General features: G+C 42.1%; 2 long non-coding RNA genes across 3 annotated transcripts in view; one reads left to right on the forward strand and one right to left on the reverse strand.

Moving 5' to 3' along the window:
- Positions 1–17,055, reverse strand: part of LOC122237750 — a 21,270-nt gene continuing 4,215 nt past the window's right edge. For both annotated transcript variants that reach the window (XR_006216375.1, XR_006216374.1), the window contains exon 3: positions 1–158. This is a non-coding gene — a long non-coding RNA (uncharacterized LOC122237750). The remainder of the gene's footprint in view (positions 159–17,055) is intronic.
- LOC122237749 overlaps positions 6,743–17,055 on the forward strand; it is a 27,577-nt gene continuing 17,264 nt past the window's right edge. The window contains exons 1-2 of the long non-coding RNA XR_006216373.1: positions 6,743–6,986; positions 12,630–12,694. This is a non-coding gene — a long non-coding RNA (uncharacterized LOC122237749). The remainder of the gene's footprint in view (positions 6,987–12,629; positions 12,695–17,055) is intronic.

Raw genomic sequence — 17,055 nt, forward strand, 5'->3', positions numbered from 1 at the left:
GGAGTGGGAGAGCACATCGCCTCGATAGGAAGACACGTTTTCTTGAGCTACACGCTCAATTCCATGAAATCTCATGAGGAATGGCAAGGTGGTCACCATTTGCCTTCAGTTACTCCATCTGCATGGGGTCCGGGAATCTTGCTAGCACTGACCTCCTCCTGAGAACAGAGAGGGAACTGCTGTAAGAGGCAAAAGAAAATGAATGCAGAGAACACCTCTATTTCTTTATTTTCTCTTCTGTTCTCTCTCTCTCTCTGTGTCTCTCTCTCTCCTTTTACATTTGGCATTTATTTCAACCAAGAAGTTGAAAAACAATAATTTAGTTGTTTAATCAGTTTAAAGTCCAGCTCTGTCATTTATGAATTGTAGAATGGAGAGTTGTTAAATCATGTACTTGATTAAAAAAGGGGATGACAATAATTTCTTTGGGAGGTGCTAAATTCGTAAATACATGTGAAGAGTCTTAGCATTGGGTGGTGTTTTTTAAAGTGTACTTCATGATCATTAAGTATGAAATCAATATAGTGTACAGTGACCGGCTTAAAAACATTCAAGTAGAATAGAAAATATCAGAGTGTGTGACATTAATGAAGGTATGTATTGGATAGTGACATTTTCTTGCTTCAGTTTCGTGCATACACACACACACACACACACACACACACACCAAGTTACCATGAAAACTGTATTTCTTACTACAAGTTGAGGTAAAAGAAGTTTGAAAAGCACTAGTACAGGGCAAAGCAGACAGTCAATAAATATTAACATCTTTCTTTCCTTTTTTTATTAAATTTTTTAAATGTTTATTTATTTTTGAGAAAGAGACAGAGCATGAGCAGAGGAGGGGCAGAGAAAGAGGGAGACACAGAATCTGAAGCAGGCTCTAGGCTCTGAGCTGTCAGCACAGAGCCCGACGTGGGGCTTGAACCCACGGACCGCGAGATCATGACCTGAGTTGAAGTTGGCTGCTCAACTGACTGAGCCACCCAGGCGCTCCTTTCTTTTCCTTTTTTATTTTACTTTTTGCCAGCCTTGTATACTGGGATTTGGTCATAATAAATAAAATTGATCTTTGGAATTGGTGAGGGTACAATAAAACCCCATTGAGACGTGGCCACTGGGTAGACTCCAAAGCACTGTCACTAGCTGTCTCAGAATATGTGTGATGTAAATGGAACCTTTGTGGGTACAGAGTACTACATGTCATGGATCATCAGAGCCATTTGCCGATAATGAAGACATTGGTGGCATTCCAAATTTCAATGAGACCGACCCGATCAAAGTACATAGTTGTCCCAAGTTTAATATTCAAATCATCCTATCAGGCTTCACGTATGTCATTTAGCCTCTTTTAAACCTAAAGTTTTCACCTGTCATATGGGGATAATATTATTTTCAGTGAGCATTGAATGAGTCAACATCTGCAAAGTATTTGGCACGCAGTAAACATTCCATAGATGTCAGCTATTGTCCCAGGTAAGGGGCCTAGAGAAACAGACTCTAGGTGAAGATTTTTGTGCAGGAGCTGCTCTGAGGCTTGATCTCAGGAACATCACTACAAACAAATGAGGAAGGCACAGCTGGGCAGAGGAGGACGTCGAAAGTGGGGTTGCCACAGAGGCCCATGGGTTATCTGGTGCCGGGATGACCATTCAGATGGTCCTGGATTGAGGTGAGGATATTGGACCTCTTTTACCCTTCCATAAAACAGAGGTGAGTGGAGTTAAGGTAAGTCCTTTTGTTGAGAGAAAACCCCTGAAAGCGATTTGGTGGGGAGAAATTGTCCGCCCACGTTCCCAGTATCTGTGAAAGTGGGCATGTTTCAGTCCCGCGGGGTCAGGCAGCACACCACAGTGCTCCCCCACCCCCACCTCATCCATGTAGCACTTGGGTCCACTTCACACAGAGGATGTGTCCCGTCTGGGATGAATGCCTCCAGGATTCATCCAGGAGTCTTCCGATAGTAAAGATATGAGAGGAACATTGGTGGAATAAACTCCAGTGCTCATTGCTGTGGCTGTCTCAAGGCCAGAGCCATACTCCTCATCTCCCTCCTCTACCACATGTCCAGAGCCCTCTCATACTTGGTCTAGGTGGCATAGCTGGTGGGCAACCCGGGTCTTCATTCCTAGTCTCCATGCCCATCTCATGCCGAGGCTGTTGTCTTTTTCCGTTAGCCATCAAAATGGTGCAGGGGAGTGCCAAGAAGCACCCCTGTGGTCATCGGGGTGCTAAATCTGTTTTTCTCTGCCTCCTGTGTGTGACAGCTTTCTCCGGGTGATCACAATCCCAGCTCTGCCAAAATGGTGACTCCTTTCCACTGTTCTCTTGGCATGAACACCTTGAAATAACTTGGCAGAAGCTATAGCTTAAAGTTTAATGGGACCCTTGCTCTGTGCCTTCTAGAAACCAGGACATTTAGGCTCATGCAGCACAAAGGTATGGAAATGGGAAGCATGGAAGTCCCTGGGAACCAGATCCTTCAGGTGTTCTCATGGATCCTTGAGAGCGATGGTCAGTGAGGTCATTTCTAGTTTCACCCTCTGGTTCCCATGTACGTGTATTCTACCGACAAGGAATATTGCACCAGCACCCATAATGGTCACCAATATCATGTATATGAGATGTCTTGGAGTGTACATAAGGTGGCCTCTTGTCTTTGCAAGGTATCATCTCAAGCCAGTGCCCCAGCAGTGCCTTCAAATGGCCATATCACTGCTTATTGGACCCCTGCTGCTAATTATCAGTGGTATGTGCTAGGACCAGTGTGTCCCATTATTATGTGCCCACAGCATTGCCTGCTTGACTGTTAAATGGGTTCCTTGGACATATTGTATGGGATTCCATATCAGCAAATCGAATACTTTGAGAGTCCTTGGCTAGTAATAGTGTTAGCTACATCCACCTCACTTGAGGGGTTGCCTAAGAATGAAGCCAACACAGAGGAGAACAAAACAGAGAAATGGAGAAATGCTCCTTTAAAAAGTTTTGTTTTTTTTAATTTGAGAAAGAGAGAAAGTGTGAGTGGGGGAGGAGCAGAAAGAGAGAGGGAAGAGAGAGTATATCCCAAGCAGGCTCTGAACCATCGGCCTGGAGCCCCATAGGGGGCTCAAACTCACAAACTGTGAGATCACGACCTGAGCTGAAGTCAGACGCTTAACCAACTGAGCTACCCAGGCACCCTGAGAAATGGAGAAACACTTTTGATGACACTGTTTGAGCCCTTGTCTTTTTTTTTTTTAGCACTGGGAATAAGAGCTCTCCTGAATTTCCGGCTAAATGATGTGATAAATTACCATTATTATTATCACTGTTATTTGAATTGGGCTTCTGTCACTTGTGTCCAAAGGAGTTCTGAGGAAGCCACCAATGTGCCTTTCACAGATACTCACACATTCATTCTTTTACAAAATTAATATCTAAATCAGGCCTTATTCTGCCTTGAGGGTCATTTTAAAACTTTAAGCTAACTCCGTGATTGGATCCAACGTTGTGATGATTTTAGAGCTGAAATCTCAGAAACAGATATTTTCAAGTTCTCGTGAGTCTCACGATAGTTCCCATGGCTAATATCCAGGACCAGGACCTGCGAGGCAGGAGGCAGCGACGTGGAGAGCCCAAGAAACACTACCATTTATTGAGCACTTACTCTGTGCCAAACACTGCTGAAACTGCCCTTGTAGTTGGCTAAGTTCATTCTCATTGCAACCTGTGAGACTGGGATTAGTTTTCTCATTTTGACATTGAGGAAACAGGGTGAGAGAAGTTAGGAAGTTTACTTTAGGTCAGTCAGGGAATAAGTAGAAAAATCACAGACTCAAAACATGTTGTGCTGACCATATTGGCAGGAGGGGTCCAGGGATGTGCGAAATCAGTGCGGGCGGCAGGCATCAGAGAAGCTTCCTGGAGAACTGCGAACAAACCTCTTTTCTCCTTTTCACTATTTCACAGCCTGTAGAGAAACCGTGATCTGGTGTCCGGAAGGCATCCATCCTTCAAATTACTTGAACAATTATAGACATGTGTGGAAATTTATTTTTGATCTGTTTCTCAACCATGCTCATACAGGTACATGATTTTTATGTGAAAGGGATTATTTCAGACTTGCTTTTAAAATATTCTCCTGACTCACATTCCTGTAATAGTCATTAAAATCATGATAACACAGCTACACCTGCCTCAGACCCTTCCAGCCTGGTCTCTCTCCGTCTCTGACTGGCAGCGAGAGGAGGGTCTCGCTTGGCTCAGAGTCTCTGCCCTCGAGCTCACGTGAGCCCTGCTGTGGGCAGTCATGTCGGACCCCTTGTGTGGGTTTTGAGAGTCTGAGGTATTTTCTTCAAAGCACCTCCCTTCAAGTAGTCCCTGAAAATCACAGACAATTTCAGCTTATATTTAATTCCCCACATGCCAGTTTCTAATTGTATGTGCAAGGTTATTTTTAAAAATTTTTCTGAGCCCTTGATTGAAAGTATTTAGAGAACTTTCTAGGGACCGTGTAAGCTCAGGGCAAAATAAACCCATGGAACCTTGCATTCTAAGCTCTGCATTCATATCTAGTCTAGGTCAAGAATGAGTGACAGCAACAACTTTAGTACCCCTGGGGAGAGGGACTAATTCCATTTCTGGACCTAGTCAATTTGATTTTGTCTTTTGAGACTTTCAGGAAGAAGTCTCAGAGAGCCATTAAGCTTTGCTTGGGAGGTGCCATGGCCTTGTGGAATGAGACCATGTTTTAGAGTCAGTCATTTCAGGTTTTGTCCTGGCTCTGACTCATGCCATGTGACCTGAGAGAGAATGGCTTCACCTCAAGAGGACTTGATTTCCTCAACTATCAAATTGGTATAATAGTATAAACCCTGCAGGGATTGCTGTGAGGAACTGTACACACACACACACACACACACACACACACACACCATTCACAACGTGCCAAGCACATTGTAATGTTTGCACTTTGCAAATATTACCTACTTTAATACTCGTTATAACTTATGGAGGGGGAAATATTACTACTATCCCCGTTTTACATATAGGAAAACAGGCTCAGGGTAGTTGAGTAACTTAGCCAATGTCACACAGCTAATAAGTGGCAGACCTGAGTTACAAGTTTAAGCAGTCTGGTTTTGGAGTCTGTGTTCTTTACTGTTAGTATGCTGCCTCAAATGGTAACAATTTTTCAATCTACTTTTATTTATTTATTTATTTTTATTTTTTTATTTTTTAATATATGAAATTTACTGTCAAATTGGTTTCCATACAACACCCAGTGCTCATCCCAAAAGGTGCCCTCCTCAATACCCATCACCCACCCTGCCCTCCCTCCCACCCCCCATCAACCCTCAGTTTGTTCTCAGGTTTTAACAGTCTCTTATGCTTTGGCTCTCTCCCACTCTAACCTCTTTTTTTTTTGTTCCTTCCCCTCCCCCATGGGTTTCTGTTAAGTTTCTCAGGATCCACATAAGAGTGAAACCATATGGTATCTGTCTTTCTCTGTATGGCTTATTTCACTTAGCATCACACTCTCCAGTTCCATCCACGTTGCTACAAAAGGCCATATTTCATTTTTTCTCATTGCCACGTAGTATTCCATTGTGTATATAAACCACAATTTCTTTATCCATTCATCAGTTGATGGACATTTAGGGTCTTTCCATAATTTGGCTATTGTTGAGAGTGCTGCTATAAACATTGGGGTACAAGTGCCCCTATGCATCAGTACTCCTGTATCCCTTGGATAAATTCCTAGCAGTGCTATTGCTGGGTCATAGGGTAGGTCTATTTTTAATTTTCTGAGGAACCTCCATACTGCTTTCCAGAGTGGCTGCACCAATTTGCATTCCCAGCAACAGTGCAAGAGGGTTCCCGTTTCTCCACATCCTCTCCAGCATCTATGGTCTCCTGATTTGTTCATTTTGGCCACTCTGACTGGCGTGAGGTGATATCTGAGTGTGGTTTTGATTTGTATTTCCCTGATGAGGAGCGACGTTGAACATCTTTTCATGTGCCTGTTGGCCATCTGGATGTCTTCTTTAGAGAAGTGTCTATTCATGTTTTCTGCCCATTTCTTCAATCTACTTTTAAGATGTTTAATACAATGACTATAAGTTACCAGATGTGTGTGTACATGTTGCTTCTGTAGGAAGTTATATTACTTGCAAATAGGAAATCAACTGAGCTTTCCTTATCAGGCCTTTAATGAAAATAAAATAGAGCTACCACATTTAAAATAGGTTACTTAGTATTATTTGAAAAGTTCTACATTTCTTCAGACTGCTGCCTAAATTCAATATATTTGTCTTTGAAATTGGGAATGGCTAACTTCGTTGAGGAGTAAATTGAGGAAGCTCTTCTCCACTTAGTACCCTGCACTTATACTGACATTCTGAAAGACACAGCACCTCAGTACAAAGTTTTTTTCTGAAATTCACTCGTAGAACTATCCCCCCTCCCCCCAAACAGACATCACAATAATAAGTAATCATTGAGTTTCTACAATGAGTTAATAATCTCCAAAAGCAGTGATTCTAAGTGTGGGAAATCCTAGATCAGAGTTAAATATTTATTTTTAAACTTGAGGACTTGGCTGAGCCTTTAACACAGTAATGTGCTTGTGAGTCTTTCCGAGAGATAGGGCATGTTGTGGTTTTCAACGGTTGGCTATGGGATATATGGTAGCTTTGTAATGTGTCAGCTTGGCTAGGCTGAACTACATTTCCCAGAATTCCCTTCTCTCTGTGTTTCCAGTTAGGGCAGGCCGCAAGTTACAAGGCGGAAATGGAGGAAATGGAGCACAGCGGTTTGTAGCTCTCACGTGGTTGCTTATCTGCTGACCCACCTTACTGATGTGGGGCAGCAGCTGCCCCGGCAACTTCTCTACCTTTCCAAGAATCCTCTCTCAGCTTCTCCAACCCTGAAGCCAGGCGTACGTTTAACTCCCACGTGCAGAGCACCAGCTTCTCCTACAGGAGGATGCCCATGCCAGTGTGGTAAGAGGCAGTGAGATCTGGGTTCTAGCTGTGCCTTGGATTTTAGCGTATCTTTATTCCCCCCCACTTTACATTCATCTTTCCTTCTTCATTGGACTTCAAGCTCCAACAACAGACAGAAAGACAACGGCTTTACTGAGATTTCTTTAAAAGTTCCCAAGTTATATAATATAAAATTTGTGTATTTATATGATATTTTTAAATTAAAATAATTTTTTTAAATGTTTATTTTTGAGAGAGACAGAGACAGAATGCGAGTGGGTTAGGGGCAGAGAGAGAGGGAGACACAGAATCTGAAGCAGGCTCCAGGCTCTGAGCTGACGTGGGGCTCGAACTCACAAGCTGTGAGAGCATGACCTGAGCTGAAGTCGGTCGCTCAACGGACAGAGCCACCCAGGCGCCCCATATGATATGTGATATTTTTTAAAAGCGGAAACAAATGGAGACTAATCTTGAAAATTCCCTGAGCAGACAAAACCAGTTTATTCATACAAACAAAGCTTAATTTAGCTTATTTTGCAAGTCTAACTCAACCAGGGTCATTTCTTGTTTATGCCTCTGGAAATCATGAGGAAAACTTGAACTGTTTCCCAAGGTTGATATGAAATAACCACCGACTGATTCCCTATCATTTAAGAAAATTTACTATTATAACCGATCACTGGGAAGAAAAAACAGTCACTACTTTCTCACTATTGTAGCTGCTCCATAACAATGTACCCTTGAGCCTCACTCCATGTTTTAGTTTGAATGCTCCCAGTTTGCAAAGTGCCTTTTAGATGTGTGCACAATAAACTCTAACTAATTGCACTTTACTTTAGCCATCTCTTAATTTTTGACAATATATATATGATATTATATATGCTATATATCGTAGATACCTTGTCTATGATACATAACATATAATGTATATCATTTTTTGGTTTTGCTTCTGATTGGGGCCCTAATAGATACATAACCCTTGAGTCCTGGCACAGTTAATTACATCTTCAGATACGGTATTCTGCAAAACACTAATTAGGAAATTCTTTTCTTTTAAAAAAATTTTTTTTTAACGTTTATTTATTTTTGAGACAGGGAGAGACAGAGCATGAACAGGGGAGGGTCAGAGAGAGGGAGACACAGAATCTGAAACAGGCTCCAGGCTCTGAGCTGTCAGCACAGAGCCCAACGCGGGGCTCAAACTCACGGACTGCGAGATCATGACCTGAGCCGAAGTCGGCCGCTTAACCGACTGAGCCACCCAGGCACCCCCACTAATTAGGAAATTCTAATGTAGTTGGGTCATTTTTTGGATGTGATTTTCCAATAGTTGAGTAAAAACATGTATAGAGCAAGTTATCACATAGCATCTAATTTGCCACTTCACTGAAGGCTATGGTAAGAAATAACAAGATTCTGTTGTAGGTTGAATTATGTTCCCCCAAAGTTATAGTCTAGTCTGAACTCCTGGTACCTGTGAATGTGACCTTGGATATAGGGTTTTGCACGTGTAATTAAGATGCAAATTAAGCTGAGGTCATAATCGATTAGGATTGACCCTAAATCCAATCACTAGTGTAGGGAGACACAGGCCAACACGGAGAGGGAAGGCACATGTAACAGGGAGGCTGAGATGGGAGTTATGTTGCCTCTATCATGAAACCCTAAAAATTGCCAGCAACGATAAAAAGCTCAAAGAGGCAAGGAAGCATTCTTCCTGGAGCCTCTAGAGCGTGGCCCTGCTGGCACCTTGGTTTCAGATTTCTGCCCTCTGGAATGGTGCGATAGTAGATTTGATACCAGTTCTTACTGTTGTTTTAAGCCACCCAGTTTGTGTTAATTTGTTAGAGCAGCCCTAAGAAACTAACACAGGTTCCAAATGAACTTTCCGGATGCCCGTGCTGGTGGCCATAGGTTGGAACTCCCACTTTTCATAAAATCTGTTGCAGGAAATCACTGAAGGGGACCGTGGTGGCCCTTCAGACAGTCTCAGTAATCGTGTTCCTGTTCATTGTGTCTTGAGTTCAACCCAGGAGGGACCATGTTGGATTGTTTCATACCACTCTCAGGCCACAAGCATCCATGTCTCTCATACAAGATCTCTGGGTTGTAGAAGTCCAGGGTTCTCATGGTGGGCAGAAGCTAGGGCAGCATCTCCAGTGCCCTGACCAGTTATCTCCAGAGGGATGCTCCCTGGGCAGGAGGTAGCTTCCGGGCAATTAGTCCTCCTTGGATGGGAGGAAGCATGACAACTTAGAACTAAGTCTGTCTTGACGTAACTCCCAGGTGCTCTCAAAGGAAGGTCTTTCCTCACCCTCCCGGTCTAAACCTTAGTCCTACTGACCTTGAGATTATTCTGTGTCTTCCTCTCTGATCTGAGAGCTACTCCTTCTTTTCCCCTTCTTTCTCAGTCAGGGTCATCTAGCTAATACCTGCTAGCATAAAAACTCACTCTGTAGATATGTGCCTGAGTTCTGACTCAAGCTGATTTTGTTTTTGCTTCAGTTTCTGTAGTGGGTTACAAGTTCAAGGCAGAGGTGGGGGTGGAGGGATGGTGGAGGAAGTGAAAAGAGGCCTTTGGAGAGAACTATAATTAAGATTCAGAAGTATTATCCCATTATATGGATCAAGTTCCTCCCTTCCTTCCTTCCTTCCTTCCTTCCTTCCTTCCTTCCTTCCTTCCTTCCTTCCTTCTACCTCCCTCTCTCTATCCCTTCCTTCCTTACTATACCAATCATCCACATATTGATGACATAATGTGAGTTACCTAGCTAACCAGTAGACCATAATGATGTTCCATGATTCCTGGTTTCTGGAGGCTCCCAGTCTATCAGGGGTGCTGATACACAGAACTCACAATGTGTCAATTACTTGGGCCGCTCTACTTCCAGAGGTTCAGTGATGGTGGGAAGCAGAGCATGCCAAACAGAAGAAATAGCATGGGCAAAACCCTAAGGTAGAAGAGCGTGTCTTCACCAAAGTAGATTTAGGGAACTGTGTGTAGTTGAGACATCTTATAGGAATCTTGAGAGATGAGACTAGAAAGGAGGGTGAGATCCTTGAAAGGACTTGAATGGCATACCAAGGAATTTGCAACTTAGTATCTTTACCGATAGGGTGGCGTAGGAATTTCCAAAGTTCCTGAACAAGGAAATAAATGATCATTACACCCTAGAGATGCCTTTCTACAGACCCTGTATGTAACATGTACTCCAGCCGGACTGTAATGCCACACAGTCGGGGAACATGAGGCTAGTACAGTGCTTGCTGCAGATACAGTGTTGTGTATCTCCCCAGTTGTGTGTTGAGTGAATGAATGAGGCTTAGAGAAGTAATCATCTGTGGCCAAAGCCTGACGTTTGAATCATGATTCTGGGAGATTTACAAAGGATAATAGAAGACAAATCAGAGGAACTGTCAGCTTTGTTGTTGCCATCATCTTTCTCACATTTACTCTAAATCTCTCCTGCTGTGATTCAGCCCAGAGCCCCTTGTCTTTTGTGGCAATGGGAGGTAACCAAGTAGCACCTTTCCTTGGAGCATAAACATTGGTGTGCTGACGACCCACACTGAATTGTCCTCAATATCTCCAGAAGAAACAATTTCTATTTTTTAAAATCAATTTTTTCACGAATCCTTTTTCCAACTATTTGAACATCTTTGCAGCTGACCTGGATTTTCTGTCCCTTCCCCTCTGTTGGCTGCCAATATCTTGCCTGGAAGAGACACAGCTTGAGCTACCTGGTCTCTAAGGGAGCAAAGTCTGGCCAAATCCTTTGGGCTGATAAGGAAGGGCTAGGAAATGGTCCATATCTAATATTCGGATAATGTTTGGGTCCCAGTCAATAAACTAATGAGAAATTACGGAAGTTCTATCTTGCTGACTTAAAAGGAATTAGAATTCAATAAAATACGCAAAGCTAAAATGATAATAAACCGTGTTTTGAGGTTGTTGAGAAACCAAGGTGCATTGGCTATGAAGTGGGAGGGAAAACAATAGATGTTGAGGGCTTGCTTTGTATGAGAACTTTGCATACTTTCTTTTAATTCTTTAAAGAACTAAGAAGCAGACCTCTCTTCCTGTGTAAGGAGTGAGAAGATGAACATTGGAGAGTTTAATGAACTTGCCCAGGGTCTCCCAGGGACTGACCAAGCCCGGACGTAGCCCACATCTGTCCAATTAAAAAACCAAGGCTCTTTGCCCATTGTCCTGAAATTGGACACAAGATTGAAGGACCATCCCAGAGTGGCTATTTATAGAAATCACCACCACCATTTATTGAGGACCTCTTAGACATCAGGTCTTTAGACTAGATAAATCTTACATAAAGTATCGGATAAAATTTAACCTACTCTTTGTTGCAAAGCTGTTTCCCAAGAGTTATTATTCCCATTTCACAGATAACAAAACAGGTCCAGAGAATTTAAGGAACTCTTCCGTTTTTACAGTTAGTAAGGGACAGAGCTGGGAGTGGAGGCCAATGGATGCCTCTCCTTCTACTTCATCTGAGTGCCATCAGTTATGGCAGTCAGGAAAGGCTGCCCCAGGCTCAAGAGCAGGGGTACCAGAGGGTGCCGACTGTGGGGAGCAGCCCCAACTTTTATTAGAGCAAGAGCCCTGAGGCAGATGGTAGCTAGATTTCACTTTACCAATCTGACAGTTTTACTACTGGGAGCATTCATACTCAAAGATATCAAAAGCTAATGTTCCTCCCTTAGATCATTTTTCCCCCCTGGAAGGTTGGGACAGTTACTTTTATCAGTTAAAGTCCTTCTGAATGGCGTAGAGAGTGGAGTGTTTCTCCAAACTTCAGTGTCCCTAAGAATCGCCCTGGGTGCCTGATTAAAATATGGTCCCTAGACCTGACCCCTATGGAGAATTTCTGATTCCATAGGCCTGGAGTGGACCTGAAGAAATTTGTATTTTTAACAAGTACCCTAGATGTTGTTGATGCAGGTGTGAATTCTGCCTGTTGAAACCCTTGTGTAGTGGTTGAGATTCTGAGTCTGGATCCCTGGTACCATCACTGTGAGCTCTGTGATGGTGAGTGAGTCATTTAACCTCTTAGCCTCAGTTTTACTATCTATGAAGTGGGAATAATGATGATACCTACCTACCTGTCAGTCATGGGAGGATTAAATAAAGCAATGTGTGTAAAAACAGTTAATGTCTTTCTGGTACAAAGTAAATGTTCAACTAATGTTAGCTATTTTTATACTAATGAGAAGTTAGTCATTTACAGAAAAAAGATTGAGTCATTCTTTCCACTAGAAATTTTTTATGTCTTTGTGCCTATGAAGATGGGGGGCTGGGGAGGAATGTACCTGTTCCTGGAAAGGTGCATAATATAGGAGTTTTTTCTTCTGTAGTACTTATTTCAAATGTTCTTTTTTATTTTTCTTTTCTTATTTTTCTTTTGCCAGTATTTAAATAAATAAAATTTATTTATTGGAGTGCCAATGGATTCTTTGTAAAGGAATTCCTTGCATATTGATAATCACTAAATAGATCTCTGGTTGATGAGTCATTCATTTTCCTATGGGTCCTGTCAGGGCTCCTTGGAAAATTTCCTTTCCTCTGGCTTTTTAAGAGAAATGATAATGGAAGAAGCAAAACTCAGAAAGTTTGGAACAACTTCCTTTTTCCCTTCACACTCCCAGGTCAGAGATGCCCACACCTCAGAGAGAGCCCTCCCCTGGACTGGAGGTATAAGGACATGAGCCAGGTAGGTCTCCATTCCAGCCCTCTGACGTCAGGGCTGCAGCCAGACCCCCCAGGCACAGGATCTGTGGAAAAACACCTGTGCATCCTGGCTTCCCTAGAAATAAAGCCCAAGCTCTTCCATGTGTGTATATGACCCTTTAAATGTCCTTGTTCTGGTTCCTGTTTATCTTTACAGGTGCCTCCGCAGCCACTCGCCCCCCCCCCCCACCTCCTTGGTCCTCTTCATACTTACAGTTTGTTTATTGGAGCCTTATTTTTTTCTCCACTCTGGGATTTTCTAATGCTATTTCTTTGTCTAAGCATGTTTTCTTCTGTTCTTTCTACCTTCATATTTCCTGTAGATCTTACTTGGATGTTCTTTCCTATGGGAAGTCTTCATTAGGTATTAGTTGCCCTCCTCCATGTTTCTAAAACCTAACAATTATTGCTATGACACATTTAGCAAAATATAGCATTATTTGCCTTTGTATTTGTCTCCTCTACTAGGTCAAAAGCACCCTGACTCAGGGAGCTTACCTTTCTTACTCACTTTCTACCCACAGGACCCCATCACAGGCACAAGGTAGAGACTCATTAAATAATTACTCAGTGAATAAACATGTTGTCTTTTAACACCTGCCAGAGCACTTCCAATGATGGGAAACTTATTATCCCCTGAGGCTACTGGATCCATTTTTGGAAGGATCTGCCCGTTTGAAAGCTTTTCCCGATGAATGAATAGAAATCAGTGGTCCTATAACTTTCCAGGAGAGCTGGAAAGTTTCCACAGTGTTGGAGGCCGAGATAAAATCTCGAGTCCTGTCATCATCTTACGGTCTTGGAAAGGCTCTCTAGTTAAGATTCCAGTGCAAAATGAAGATGGCATTTTTAAGGAAGGGCTACTGGATAGAGATAGAAATGTTGTAAGAGTCAAACTGATCACTCGTCTGAGATAGAGAACATTGTTGTTTTCTTACTACACAAGCAAGAGAGGTGAAAGGAGTACCTCTGGGCAACAGGGATGGAGTGGCCTCCCAGAGACAGGTGCTCTGTGTCTGTGACAATAGACTTAGGAATTTACTAAGAAAGCTTGAATCATTCTAAGATGTTCTGATTCATGATTGAAGCTCCTTGAGTGAAGGAGATAGTGCCTTTCCTTTAAAAATGGAAGGAGTACAGAGTGCCTGAGTGGCTCCGTTGGTTAAGCATCTGACTTGATTTCAGTTCCGGTCATGATCTCACAATTTGTGAGATCGAGCCCCATGTCGGGCTCTGCACTGACAGCATGGAGGCTGGTTGGTATTCTCTCTCTCTCTTTCTCTCTGTCCCTCCCCTGCTCTCTCTCTCTCTCTCTCTCTCTTTCTCTTCCCTCTTTCTCAAAATAAATAGATAAACATTTAAAAAAAATGGCAGCAGTACACTGAGGGTGTTAACATCTGTTCTGTTCCAGGGTGGTAGTTGTAACTTATAGTCCATTGAATTTGCTTTTTTCACCCCAACCTCCAGAGGGAGATTTAATTATCCTCGATTTAGAGGAGAGAAACAAATTTCATGAAGTAATTGACCCAAGGTGACACAGTTAATCATTACTGGGCTGAGACCCTTTTCCCAGTATTTTCCCACCACTTAATGGAGTTTTGTATTTTTACAACATACAAAACATACGGTCACTTACATAAACACAGTATTTCAAAAGATAAGATTCCACCCTCACCTGCTTTTAAAAATCGCATTTTGTCTTCTAAATCGTCCTGACTTGAGAGGTCATGTACAGTGACATCTAAATGCTAAGTTACATAAAACAAAAGAATCCAAAATAGTGCCATTTTCTTCACTACTTGCTACACATTTTAACATTTTAAAACTGTGATTGAAGCACACACACGATTTCTCACCTCCAGTCAGAAGAGTATTCAAATTGCCTAAATAAGTATGTGCTTGTAATATGTCCTCAGAGACTATTTCCACATCAGGGATAAATGTATAGGTATAATGAAACAACTAATTGAAAACTGATGGCAAGGGAGGCTCTATTATCAGAAATAGTGATCATTTTCTTCAAAATAACTGAGGTAAATAAAACCCCACTATTTGCTGTTCGTTATTCATCCTTTCTCTTCCAAGCCCTGAGACTCTGAGCCAGCCTCACTGGGCCGGTAATTTGTTAAGGGCACAAGCATGACACCTCTCCTTCCAGTCCAACCCCAACAACATCAATGGCACTTGATGAGTCTGAGGGGCATCAGAAAGCCCTGGCTGGATTGCAGCACTGAGATCTTCCTTGGAATTATGGGATCAGAGTCTATCTTTGGCATTAAGATCATAAGTTTTAGAGGGGTGCCTGGGTGGCTGAGACGGTTAAGCATCCCATTCGATTTCAGCTCAGGTCATGATCTCATGGTTCGTGAGTTTGAGCCCTGCACGGGGCTCTGTGCTGACAGTGCGGAGCCTGCTTGGGAATGTCGTTCTCTCAAAATTAGTAAATAAACATTAAAAAAGAAAGTTTCTTTTAAAAAAAGATCATAATTTTTACAGAGCAAAATGTAGGTTTCAGAGAGAGAGCAAGAGTTGGGCAGAGGGACAAAGGGAGAGAGAGAGAATTGGACGCAGGGCTCAATCCCAAGACCCTGGGATCATGACCTGAGCCGAAGCCAAGAGTTGGATGCTCAATTGAGCCACCCAAGCGCCCCTCCAAACTTTAGTTTTTAAAAGAGAACTCATGAAGATGGATGTTTAGGGCCCATCCTGGGTACACTGTCACATTGGCAGTTCTTTTATTTTGCAGTGTCTTTCCAACTTCCTGAGCCCCTTCTTCTCTGGTAACCTGCCCAGCTTCCTGTATCACCAAATGCAGCAGGCCATTCATTTCCCCACCTTCTCTACCTGGACTTGATTTTATCTGAATCTTTTTTTTTTTTTTTTTTTTTTTCCCTCCTGCCTCAGCCCCATTCATTCAGGGCCTTTCCGGATGATTGGGCTAATTTCCGATAAATTCATTCAGAAAAGATAATGGCTTAATGTGTCACACATTTACGAGGACTTGCATTTCAGGGGATTAATCCCAATCGTGGGAGGAATCTTGAGAATTTCAAAAGGACAAAAAAAAAAATGTTGATATTATATACCAGACTGTACAACGGAAATATAACTTGAGCCACAAATATAACCTGCACATGTAATTCAAAATTTTCTAGCAGTTTCTCGAGAAAGGAAAGAGGAACAAGTGAAGTTAACTTTAAGAATCATATATTTAACCCAATATATTCAAAATATTGTCCTTAAAAATATAATCTGTATAAAATTTATTAATTATTATTATTACCTTATTTTTGTTCTAAGGTTTTGAGATCTGATGTGTATTTTACACTCACATCTCAGTTTGGACTATAGCCACCTTTCAAGTGCTCAACAGCCGCATGTGGCTTGTGGCTACCATACAGGACAGCATGATTACATTCAGATAAATTAAGAGCACATTTTCTGTGTGTCTGTGTGGAGATGAGGCATGGGAGAGGAGTGGTGTGTGTGTGTGTGTGTGTGTGTGTGTGTGTGTGTGTGTGTGAGAGAGAGAGAGAGAGAGAGAGAGAGAGAGAGACTTTATTGAGAATGTAATGAGGTGATAGGACTGGAAACAACAAAAGAGAGAGAAGTGTGTGTGTGCTTAATTTCCAATTGAATTTAAGAGGCAGTGTGGTATAATGGGAAGAGTGTGTGTAATTTAGATTACAGTTGAAACTCTGCTGTGTGTTATTGGACACATTACATAAGCTCTGTGAACCCCAGATTACTTATTTGCAAAAGAGATATAGTAATAACCACTTTAGAGGATTGCTGAATTTAGAATTTAACAATAAATATACAGAAAAGCCTGAGTGGAGAACTCTCAATGAATGCAAATCTGCCTGTCCAATCCCCCACCCCTCCCGCCCTCACCCCCACTAAGGCTCGGAAACCTTTACATTTTTCCTTCTCTTTTCCACACCACCTACCCAACCAACTCCTCCTCAAATGCTAGTTAAATTCTCAACTTCTCTGTGAAACTTTAAAGAAAGATACTTCTGCAGTTCTTACTAAACATCCTAAAGAAAAATTGGCAAGATCGTTGAGATTTGATACCAAGACATAGTTCAGCTCCATATTTACCAGATTAATTCCATTTCTATGGCTAACATTTTGTTATCTGTGAAATGCTTTTATCCTCTCTTTATCTTTCTAAATTCTATTTTCCGTATTGCCAGGCTCATATTCCAACTTGTGTCTGAAACATTGTTAGATCGCTTGAGTCTGCAATCACCTTGCTCTCGCTTCAATCATATCACGTCTTCCCCAGTTTCTATCAAGCTGGATTCTATGAATGAAATTTGGTTCCTATGGCTAATTAAT

Source organism: Panthera tigris, chromosome B1, assembly GCF_018350195.1.
Source record: "Panthera tigris isolate Pti1 chromosome B1, P.tigris_Pti1_mat1.1, whole genome shotgun sequence".
Lineage (NCBI taxonomy): Eukaryota > Metazoa > Chordata > Mammalia > Carnivora > Felidae > Panthera > Panthera tigris.